Raw genomic sequence first — 12,194 nt, 5'->3', positions numbered from 1 at the left:
TGCCTAAGCCTAACAAACACCATTTTGATTCATTTCCATCAGATAAGCATTGTGCCCTATAAACAACTTTTCAACACAGAAAAAGCAGTTTCTCTGAACACTGTGCAGTGCTACAGATAACTAACATAAAAAATGTCCTGCAACGCAGGCACTGAATAACAAAATAATCAGTTTTTCCACTCAGATGCTTTCTAATAGTGCTTCTGCTTTTTTTTCTTTTTCTTTCTTTTTTTTGTGAGATGTGGTGTTCATAATAAATAATTTCAAGACTTAATGTTCACTGGCTCCTTTGTCACCAGCAACTCTCGAACTGCCAAATGAAAAATATCTCATTTTTTGGTATTCTGTAGAAGGACAGTATATTTGTCAACAGTTTTATAGCTCTTAGTAGTACTCCATGAATATCATCAGCATTGGATCCTCTCTCAAAGGCCTACTGTATAAAAAAAAAATAATTTAAGCAGCAAGTCTGATGATTCCCTTTTTCTCTTTATTACAGCAGCACTACTGTGCTGTTATCATTATGGGGCTGGCAGCATTTTTATTAGAAACTGCTACTCCAGGGGTTTATAACTCGGCAGTAAAAATTCACTTCAGAATGAAACTTGTCATGCAAGAGAGCTCTTATTTAAGCCCAAATGTCAGAAAATTATATTTATATTTTTTTTAAAGTTATTTTAAAGCACATTCAATTGTTCAGACAATTGGACTACAACAATGGCTGGTAATTTGAGCCCCAGCACTGCAAAAAGAGCTTGCTGAATGTGACATTCAGAAATCATTTCCTAAAGCTTGTGGGCACTAAACTAAAATCTATGCATGTCCCTTTACAAGGAGTGCCTTAAGACAGGCAGTGTATTATCAACAGCACTTAAATCTCTCACCAAGCCCAATTTCTGTCTGCTCAGAGGTAAAGCCAATCCTTCATATCACTCTGGCTGTATCAAAAACAACATTTAACACAGTTTCACACTGTTCAGGGTTCCAAAGCTTCTTAGGGACATCAGCACTCAGCTCTTTCTGCATTCCAGTGCAGGCTGCAGCAGATGCCCAACTTTTTAGCTCCTCTACAATCCCTAGCCAAAGAAATCCAAATAAGTATTTTCAGAGTGCTACAGAAAGCAGGGACAAATCCTCCATGACCTTGAATCATTCCAGGTTTTCTTTCTTCTTTACAAAACAGGGAAAGAAGGTAGCTAATTGCAAAAAATACAATGAGTTATACTTCTTTGAGTGCTCAAGTGGTCATATTAAAATGATACAAATGCTTAAGGTATGACCAGTAATAAAATCCCACTGCCAGAGACATCTGCAATACAGCAGGAGATGAGACAAGACCTAAGATGATTTTTGGCTGTGCTATACAAAGATGTATCCTGGAGATTCAGTACAAAACATCAAAAACATCAGTTCAACTCAGATTTTAGGGTTTGAAACAATACAGCAGGAGATGAGACAAGACCTAAGATGATTTTTGGCTGTGCTATACAGAGATATATCCTGGAGATTCAGTACAAAACATCAGTTCAACCCAGATTTTAGGGTTTGAAGGGTAATAGGAGAATTTCCTCCTAAAAGTTGTCTGGTTCTGAAATGTGGCTAATGAAATTAATTCCCATAGACACCCCTCCCCGCCCCCCCGAAAAGTTTTTTTGCTCTTTTCAAAAACATCTATTAATAGAGTAGCAACATTTGTGAATTCATTCTCTTTATTGCTCATTAGACTAAATTCTGGTCATTTTAAGTGGAAGAGAACTTTGAGCAAATGATCACTTTTTCAGAGCAATTCCTGATTTGCTTTTACAAGACTGTTTCCTATGCAGCTGTAACCTACAGTAACTGTTGTCTGACAAGAGCCTTTTAACTGAAATTGCCCCCATTACAGCTGTAATAAAATCAGATTAGAAGATTAAGAAGCTGACTTTATGGTTCATCCTTCACTCCCCCCTCTTTAGGTGAGATTTCTATCATTTATGGTACTTCATAACACATTAAAATACTGAAAAGCAGAGGTTTTCATGCTGGCTCCCACAGAATGAGGCAAAACCTCTGCAAGCAGACAAGGAGAGTGAAGGAGCAGCCTTGCTGCCACGGAACAAAAATGGCTCAGGGACGTAGTGCAGCACCCAGAACATGAAAGGCAAGAAGGCTGAAGGCAGCTTTTATCTGAGGGAACGCTGATAAAGTGAAACATTCATTTTTAAAATTCAGGACAGCAAATAATTCAGGAGAAGGCTGAATTTCGACAGCTTTTCAGTTGTTTTCCTGCTCTAACACAGACTAAAACACAGACTTGAAGGGCAGCACCACCATCTGAGAGCTGAGGGTTCCTTTGAGCCATGCTCAGGGGAAGAATCCAGAGTATTGCTGGGATGGTCAGCAGTTGCATTTCTGGCTGAATTTGTAAGTCACTACATATCAGTGAAGTTTTTGCCATTAATTTTATTGGCAAATGGATGGGCCTCCTGCCACTGGTTACAATTCTTGTGGCACCTCTGTTATTGCCTTCCAGTTCAGCATTTCAGTGACTGGAACAAGCCTGCTCATGGGATGCTCAAGAACATCATTAAAGCCCTCCCATTTCTTCTTAGGCCCAGCTTTGTGGCTTTCTTGTTTCAGCATCTATGCCAAACAAAGCACTGATGTGGTTTCCCGACTTCTGGAGCACTTTGATGCAGAACCAGATCATAACACCTCTGCTGGGAGGATGGACAGTATTCCTGAGAGGCTGGAACAGCATTTGGAGCAGACCAAACATGTCCAGATAAAAGAATGCAGGCCACAGCTCTGCTCTTGAATCACATGAAAACTTTAAAGAATGAAGCCCTTCTCTCATAAGGAAGGTAAGGGCATGTTTTAGCTTTAGGTGTGTGCTCAAAACTCACTGGCTATGAATTAATTGCTGGGTTTAACAGGATTGACTTCAGTATGTACTTCAATATTTTACTGAACTGGGAATTTTACAGATCTCATTTAACACAAAAAGGTTTTAGCAATGAGCCAGGTGCATAGTACTTATGATCTTCTGAAACTTTTACCTACTGATGGGGAATTAACAAAAATGAGCTTCAGATTACTACAAGCCTGAATCCCCTTTGACTTCCACTGAAAATTCAACTCTTAATGAACTCACAACTCCCCACTTTGATAATGATTTCCATAATTCAGAATTTGGCAACTGGAAACATATTCTGGAGATCTTCTACATCCCCACAGCTCTGAAAAAGCTTATTAATACATGGGTGGTATCCTAACAGATGTTACAAAGCAGCACTGTCTTAAAACACTTAAAAAATCCAAACTGATTTGCTGCAAATGCTATAGATTAGAAACAAGCCTCAGAGAAATGTTCAAACCCACAGTTGTCCTTACTGAAACAATTGTCTCCTCAAAATTACCCAGACTAGGTGGTCTGCAGACAAACTGTCAAGTGCCTAACTATTTCTGCATGTTTTGGGAGATTTGCCTTTTAATCCATGAAACAGCTCTCTGTGTTCTTAAGATGCTCAGATGTAATTGTTGTTCCTGTCCTGTAAGCTGGACAAACACTTCTCAGGCAACCACTGGAAGTTTCCCTTCAGTAAATGCTTTTGATGCCTCAGGTTTTAGCTTTTATATTTTTCACATTCTGTGCTGCTTTAGTGTGTGCGTCTGGGCTTCACATCAGGGGATGGTGAGCTCTCTGCACAGAGCAGGGAGACAAAACAATTCCTTCTCTAGCTGAGGACCAAGGACAAATGATGCAAGTCTCAGGCCCAAGAGCACAAACACCTTGGGCTGAAGAGAGAAAAAGAAGAATAATGGTAGTTCATGGGGTAAAGCTGGAGTTGGAGAATTAACTCCAATATGCAAATGGAGCAGAACTGATCAAAGTGAGAGACCCCATGAGCGCTCGTGCATTTTGTGACCATTTTGGTTCATCTTGGGTGCAGCCCTGGCTGGGCTCTTGTGCTGCCCAAGGTGGATCCATTGAGGCCTTTGAATAAATCCCTGCTTTATTCTTTATCTCTGTCCAGTCTCTGTTCTAGGTCAGCCTTCACAAGGCATCACTTTCACTGCACCACCTCAACCTTTGCTCATCCACAGCCGCTGCTGCTTTGCCATTTCAGGTACCTTAAAGCATTGCAATAAAACCATGCCAGCTTCCCCCCGTCCCAGGACAGGTGGGCACTAACATCTCTGTAACTCCTCAGCACCACAGACTGGTTTCCACTGACCCTTTTGCCCTGGAATGGGCTGTACCTGGCTGGGGCACTGCCAGCAGCCCCACAGCCTGTGGTTCAGGTATTTATTCTGTGGCTCTGCCTCAACAAAGGAGAGGTTACCTGCTTTCTTTGCTTTAAGGCAGTGGTAGGAAAAAGCAAGCTAAAAAGAAATTCCAAAGGCAGTGTCATTAAATATCAGTGGAGCTGGCAACGTGGTCCTAGACATTATATTCCTTCAGCCCTTCCTAACTCAGGATTTGTGTTTTGGAAGAAAATAAAATGTAAATCAGGCTGCCAATGCAGAGTGATTTCAACAGGCCCACAAAATGTTCTTGGCTGAAACAGAGAGAAATCCCCCAGTGCTCAGCAGTCCTAAACCAGAAAAAACTCCCTCTCACATCACTGGGAAGAGAGCCAGAGAGAAGGGTGAGCACTGAAATCCACTCCTGGGGTGGGTGATGTCCCAGAGGAGCTTGCCCAGCACTCTCTGTGATTTCCCTGGGCTCTGGATTAGACCCTGACTGTGGGCAAAGCTCTGGAGCTGTACGCACCCAGCACCAGCTCCTCTCACAGCAAACAGGGACAAGAAACCTGAGCTGACAACGAGCCAAAATCCCCTCAGCCACAGCCACAGCCCCTCCTGGGCTCCAGAGCTGTAGCCATTCACAAAACTCCATTTTCTTTACTCTGGCTACAGATTATTTCAGTTTTGGTAAAATGCTTCATGTTAATTTTTATATATGAAAACCATATATATATATATGAATTGTGTATATATATATAAAAATAATATATATACACATTATATATATATATATACACTGTATTATTGGATCCAATATTTTCTTTAACAGTTGATATATTATATGTATAAAAATGGTTAAAGAAAACCTCTGATCACACCTAATATACAGAGCTATCCAATGACAAGCTATTTTTTCCCCTCAAAAGATATTAAAAATTCCTTTTACTTCACTGGTCTAAAAATATATTTAAAATCAAATTTTGTCTACTTATTCATAGAGCTAACCACTCTATATGTTTTGGGTTTTTTTTAATGTTAGCAAGTAGCTCACAAAGTACTTTTATTTTAAATATATTTTTAAACACTCATAAAGGGCTTAGCAGATCGTTACCTACATAAATTCCTGGCACTTCCCTGTTATCAATTAGACACATTTTCCAAGTGCAGATGACAATTCTAAGTATTAGCATTTAAATAATATTACTATGTTGAAATTATTTTTAAAAGGGTGCAAACTGTCACTGACCAGTTATGTCACAGCTTCCCAAACCACTCCAAATGTGGGCAAAATGTGCAAATATTTGCACAACAAAGGTAGGGAATCATCTTTGCTTTTACCTGCCCTACAAACAACAGTGTTGGAATGCCTGCAGATGTGTTTTTCTGTTCCAACACAGTGTCACAGGCAGTGGCTCAAGGAGGACAATTCTTTGATCAGCTGTAAGATAGAAAGTCAGAATTCCTAAGCTCAGCTCAGGGGAAACAACAGCTTTTTCCCATGGCATTAGTGTAATGTCAATTATTGTAATGCCAATTATTGTAACATCAATTATTTGGTAAACCAGTAAATAAGTACCTGTGTTAGTTTGGCTTTGTCTGAGCAGGGTCTGACCCAAAGTGGATGGAGTTTGATGAAGTTGGGATTGTGCTCTTTGAGCAGACTGAGGCCACGCTGGGCAGCAAAAGTTTGAGAGGCTGAACTCCACTTTTCTGGTATGAAAGGAGGGGATTGTGACCCTCCTGCCAATCTGTCCTTGATTTCAGCCAGTCCTTGCCCACTAGATATGGTGACAAAGATAAGAGAATAAACAGAATCCTGGCAGGAATGTCAAGTAGAAAGGGCAAATTTTCATAGCAGGCCAGTTCCCACACTGAATACTTAATTTAATTGGATTTCCTCTGAGATTGGGACTTCCATGCATTTTATTACTACTTCTTATGGGATAACAGATACAAAATCTGTTACACCAGGTATTGGGATGCTTATTTAGAGTATATGATGCCATGACCAGTTTGAATGGACCACAGAAAGCCCCATATTAAACGCATTTTCCTGTAGTCAGGTGTACAGTCAGTCTGTCCATCCTCTTTCCTGCACATCTCTTGGAGTGATGTCTCTATGGACAGTGTGCCCAGCACCCAGCCATCCCCCACTCAGGCACAGGAGCGCCCCAAGATCCACACTTGGGATTTGGAGGGGAAGCAGGTTTGCTTTGTGTTTTATGTTTTTCAGTTATGATTTTTTTTCCTAACAGTGTCAAAAAAATGCACCATTCCCATAGTTCATGGTAGCAAGCAGATAGAACAGCAGTGGGCTAAAACCTCAACATTTAAAACTATGCAAAGATATACATCTGTTATTATTTCTTGCTCCTATAAAAGATGAGGGGAATGGGAAGAATTTGGGGGATGAGAATCAGAGTCATATGGGATGTATCAAAATGCATATGGTTTCTCTCTTATCTTTGTCTCTGCAGCACATAAATAAATGAAATTCAGCCCAGAACTGCTGCACATAAATAACTGTAGGATAACATTATTAGGCCAATTACTATGGCCAGCTGCAGACTAAAAGAAGATGACATTTTTCTTGTTCTGTCCCTCAGCTCTCCAGTGTCACAGTCATATTTTCTGGAAAAATCCCTTCACCCAGGATTTTGCTCCTGGGAAGCTGAGAGGCCTCAGAGGAAAAGGAAAAAAATAATTATCTGAGTTGCTTCTCCTGTGTTTTGCTCCTTTGGAATGTGTTTGGAGATTGTTCACCCACAGGTGATTGTTCCATTGGATTCTGCTGGGAGTTGTTTTCACTCTTTGGCCAATCAGGGCCAGGCTGTGTCAGGACTCTGGAGAGAGTCACCAGTTTTCATTATTATCTTTTTAGCACTCAGTAAGTATCCTAAAAGATAAGAATACTTTTTCCGTATTCTTTAGTATAGTTTAGTTTAGTATTCTTTAATATAATATAGTATCATAAAATAATAAATTAGCCTTCTGAGAACATGGAGTGGGATTCATCATTCCTTCCTTTGTCCAGGCACCCTGCAAATACAATGTTCCAGTAATAATCCTGGCTCACATCCACCCTTTTTCAGCACAGTTACAGCCCCATACAAAATGCTGGGTGGTTTGTGCTACCACATCATTCTTCTCACAACAGGTCCTTGATCTTACTGCTCCACACACTCAGCTTTGCTCCTGAGCCTGCTTTCCATCCAAATGTTTGGGTTCCTGCTCAGTCTCACTCTGCAGGGAGAGCTGGATACCTGGGAGTTTAAATGAGCCCAGCACTTACACTGGCAAGTGAATTGCCATTTTCATTCCTACTTTATAACAAGAGATGACAGATAAGTTGTGCTCAGAGGTACTCTGAGGCACACGGGGTGAGTGTCTGGGTTCCTACACCGAGCTTAATTTGGAAATGTTAGGAATTCTTCACCCTCCTTGTGCTTTACTTCACTCAGCTCTAGGAAATGTCACAATCAGAGGGATAACAAAATATTACATAATCTCAATACATCTCTCCCTTCTTTCCCCCAAAGTTGGAAATTAGTTGAATGTAAACTCAATTTTTTCCTCAAATGTAGTCCAATGTCATTAGATAGGAGTGCAGGATGGTACAAAGGATTTCTGCACACTTCTGGGCAATCCTTTACTGAACCAGGACTCACCACTTGGTTTGCTCTGCAATCCATGCCTTTGCTCTCCTCCTGCAATTGCTTCCATAGCCAAAATTTGGTTTAGTTTTCAGTTAGTTACTAAGAAAACTCAATTACCTAAGTTACAAAATTGAATCCTGATTTGTACCAAAAAGCCAATCAACCTGAAACCAAGTCTCTAAAAATATTTTCACTAAAAGAAAAATATCCAAATTCCAGAGTGTCAGGGAAGAGCTGCTAAGAAATGTCAATACACAGAAAGTGCCTGGAACTGGTAAGAAACCTCAGAGTCCATCACCCACTCATCATCACAATGACACACATTAATGACCACATCCCATGCCACTGCAGGTTTAAAAAAGCAGATTCCATTTCTGATCTTTGCTTTCCTGTACATGATCCTCTCATACTCCACCATGACTACACAGAACATTTTTCTTATACATATGAAGGCACTTTCCAGTGGCCTCCAAGGAATCCTCAACAGTGGAGCAAGCCTTCAGGGATAAAGGAAAAAGATTATTGAACTTTTAAGCCATATTCTTTCCCCTCATCCGACCTCAAATACAATAAGTTTAATTTATTCCAGAAGTTCCATCTTAATTTACTCCAGCATTTGCTTGTGGGAACACTAGTTGAGAACTGGCAAATCCAGCAAACAACTCAGTTTTGGATCAGAGCTCTCTGTCTCTATTCAGCCACCAGGGTCTAACAGATAAGCTGATAGAATCAGTGCTCCCTGGAACTGCCACCAGGGCAGAAATGGCAGGATTTTCATCCCAGAAACCTTGTGGCAGGGTGAGCACCTTGAAATTAGCACTCCATCTGAAAGATTCCAATAAATTCCTCTCTTGTTAAGCAGTTCGGAGACTGAGATAGAAAACCCCAGTGAAGGGAAAACTCCTAAGGGGAAGTTTTTATTCACAGAATATCTGACTTGAACCAGTTGCATCATCCTGCAACTTCAACCTCTTCACCCTTTTATTTTGATAAAAATAGTTTTGCTCATCACAGAAGGGGCCTTTTGCACATTAACCAGTAGAGTTGCGGTAGGGAAGAAGTTTGGACTCTTGTTTGTTCTTTCAATACTCTGCATCACATTTAAATCATATTTTGAAATCCTGCATTTTCAAAAAGCCCTATGTATCCTCCAAATTCACTCTTACTGCTAAAAGCAAGCAGTTATTTTGGGGTAAAAGAGGGGAGGTGCACAGGTTTTTTTATGTTTAATTATTCCAAAAGACTTGATTATTCCAAGACTCCAAGAAATTTCTTTTTTTCCCTTTATGCCCAAATAGGACTCCAGGTTCCATCTGTGATGAAGACTGCATGTGTTCAGTATTCTGACCCTGTCTCAGTACAATCACCACAGCAGATAATCTGACACCTGAACTTTCACAGCTCTCCACATATGAAAAAAATTTAATGTAGCACAATGCAGAAATTGAAGAATAAAATGTTCAATATATTCATACACACACTTTACATTTCTCTGTGAATCAACAGTAAAAACAGAGATCAGTACTTGGTCCTGGGCAGGACTGCATCAGTTATTGCCTTGTTAGCATTTACAAAAAAAGGATGAGGTCAAGATGAAAGAACATAAATAACAAGGAGGCAAATTGCAAAGCAGTAGAACTGCAGTGAGAGGCTCATATTGCACGAGGTGCTGAGCCAGCTCTTGAGCTGTACTCACAGCTTTGGTGAAGCCCATTAAGCTGCATCTTCCCAGGAAGGGGTGTGATAAATATATTTGTGCTTTGTTAAAGCTAAAATATAGTTTCTTAACACTTAGAGTACTTCATCCATCATTTGTGCATTGCAATTGTGACTCATGTGAACAGGCAGAAGTCCAATTAGCAAAGATGCAAAATGGCAGTACTTTTAGGCAGAAAAAACAGGGCAACCTGCTATATCAATAGTGAGGGGAATCACACTAAGAAAGTCCTCATGACTCTAGGGGTGTTCTGGGCTCTGCACTCTGATCTATCAGTATCCCTGTGTCTGTCACCACATTTATATTTGCAATATAAAACTAATGGCAGGGAATCCATAATTGATTTGCTTGGGCTCCTCCCAGAGAATTCTCTTCTGCTACTTTGATTATTCCATGCTAAATCTTTTGAAGTAATTTAAATTATCTTCAGGTTTTCTTAATGGCACAAATTAAGTACTTTCTTAGTCACACAGTCTTTTAGCTTTGTTTTAAGAAAAACAGTGATTTAAAGCAGTACTTTCAAAGCATGAAGCACAGTGCATGTGTTCCCACATGCTGTGGGACAGGCATTTAGACTCTGCCCTGGTTCAGCTCTGCTGTTCTTAATTCTTGCAGTTCAATCTGAACTCACTGCCTCAAATATGTAAAATAATTTTCTGAAGAGTTTCCTGTACAATTTATTGACACTCACTTTTGTATGTTATGAATATACCAGAGATCTTTCACACATTCAGCATCAAAATCTCTCCTAACCCACTGACAACAACTGTGCCCAGAGTACCACAGCAGCTTCTACCAAAAACCACTGAGAAGGCACAAGGTCTCAAAAGTGCTTTTACCACCCTGGGTGTGAGACAGCAATCAAGTGCTCTGCCATCAGGAGCATCATTCCAACACGACACCTGAGGTTTATTTAATCAGCACTACAGAATATGCAGACTGTTCTCTACAAGCAGGCACACAGAGCCATTATTTAATGCCACAAATTAAATGCAAAATCCAAAGAAGATTATTTAGACAATTTGATCAGCTGCACTTGAAGGATTTTGACCCTCTCCCCAGTCTTTTACCTGTTCTTAAGCCAAAGGCCTTAGTTTAAAATTAGCACTGAAAGTCCACTACAAGCAAGACCAGTTTGTCCTGGGCTGATCAAAAACAGCATGGCCAGCAGGGTGGAGGATCTAATTCTCCTCTGCTACCCCACCTTCAAGAGATCCCACCTGGAATACTGTCTCTGTGACTCCAGGGAATACATTTTACAGGCAGCCCATCTCCACTGAACGTGCCACATCCAAGCTGGATGGTCAGGGCTGCTCTCCCCTTGTCCTGATGGTCTCCAGAAATGGGCTCATGCCAGATCTGCAACCAAGCCACTGCCCAGGAGAACAGAGGTCTCTGCAGAGTGAGCTGTGAACCACTGACTGTGACCTCATTACCTCCTTTAGGGCAAATCTGGGAGGAAACAGGGCTAAACATATGAATGGGGATAGAATTCAGCATCATAAAGCCACCCCAGGACAGCCCATGAAAGAAATCCTTCAGTGGATGTCATTGGGATCAAGGGGCCTCAGGAAGAAAGCAACACCTAAGCCAGCATTACACAGCACTACAGCAGAACCAGTAAAAGTAGCTTTGCTCAAACAAAGGTTCTCAAGGAATTGGAAATATACTTATTTACAGGAAAAATAGAAAAGATCAAATTCAACAAAACCTTGCACTCAGGCTTAATCATGAGACTGCAGCAGGTTTTCACTGAGGCCCTGGTGTGAGTGGAACTCAGGCAGAAAAGAAGTGTTCATCCATACAGTTGGGATTATTAGGGTTTTGGAGGTAAAATGAGACCAGGATTTTGCAGGGAAAGCCACTAGTTTAGATCTCCTGATGAGAACTGCATTTTTTTTGTGTACAGTGCATCTTAGTTCAGATGCTCTTGTCAAGAAAATACTCAGTTTGTTTGCAGACAATCTGCAGGGTTACCAAAGAGTTCTTTGAAAAACAGATTTTTACTTATAAAGTAATATGGAAAATATACAAAAGTGAGTGAAAACAGGAAAAGTCTGGAATTCCATGATGACACTTTTACAGTAATTCAAACTACAGCTGCAGTGATTAATATTTATGATCAGGTTATCTTTTCCCTCCAAAACAGTCTATTTTGTAATAATTCTTGAAGACAATATGCAGATACCATATGGTCCCAGAACATCTGGAGCCCAAAGCCATCTCTGTCAGAAGCACAGAATGTCACTCTGAGATTGCCCAGGAGTTTCCATATGATCTGCTGCCTCAGGGATTGAAAGAGCAATAACAATAAAGGGAACTGTGAGTGTTGCTTAATGTTTTCCAATGGATTGTGCACATTAGAAACAGCAATTAATGATTTGGTTTATAATGCTTCAGGGAATTACTGTCCGGCAAAATAATGCAATTTAAATTTGCAATAAAGTTTAAATGTGCAGGCATTTCATGGCAGCACACAGCAGTGATTTGCCAGAGGAAAACAACACTGTTATTGCAGCCACATCCAGATAATCACAGAAAAAGCCATATCAACCCTTAAGTGATTTGATTATGCTCTCTCACTGTTCAGG

This window comes from Passer montanus, unplaced genomic scaffold (assembly GCF_014805655.1).
Source record: "Passer montanus isolate IOZ18808 unplaced genomic scaffold, ASM1480565v1 scaffold63, whole genome shotgun sequence".
Classification (NCBI taxonomy): Eukaryota; Metazoa; Chordata; class Aves; order Passeriformes; family Passeridae; genus Passer; species Passer montanus.
This window is presented reverse-complemented; position numbering follows the sequence as displayed.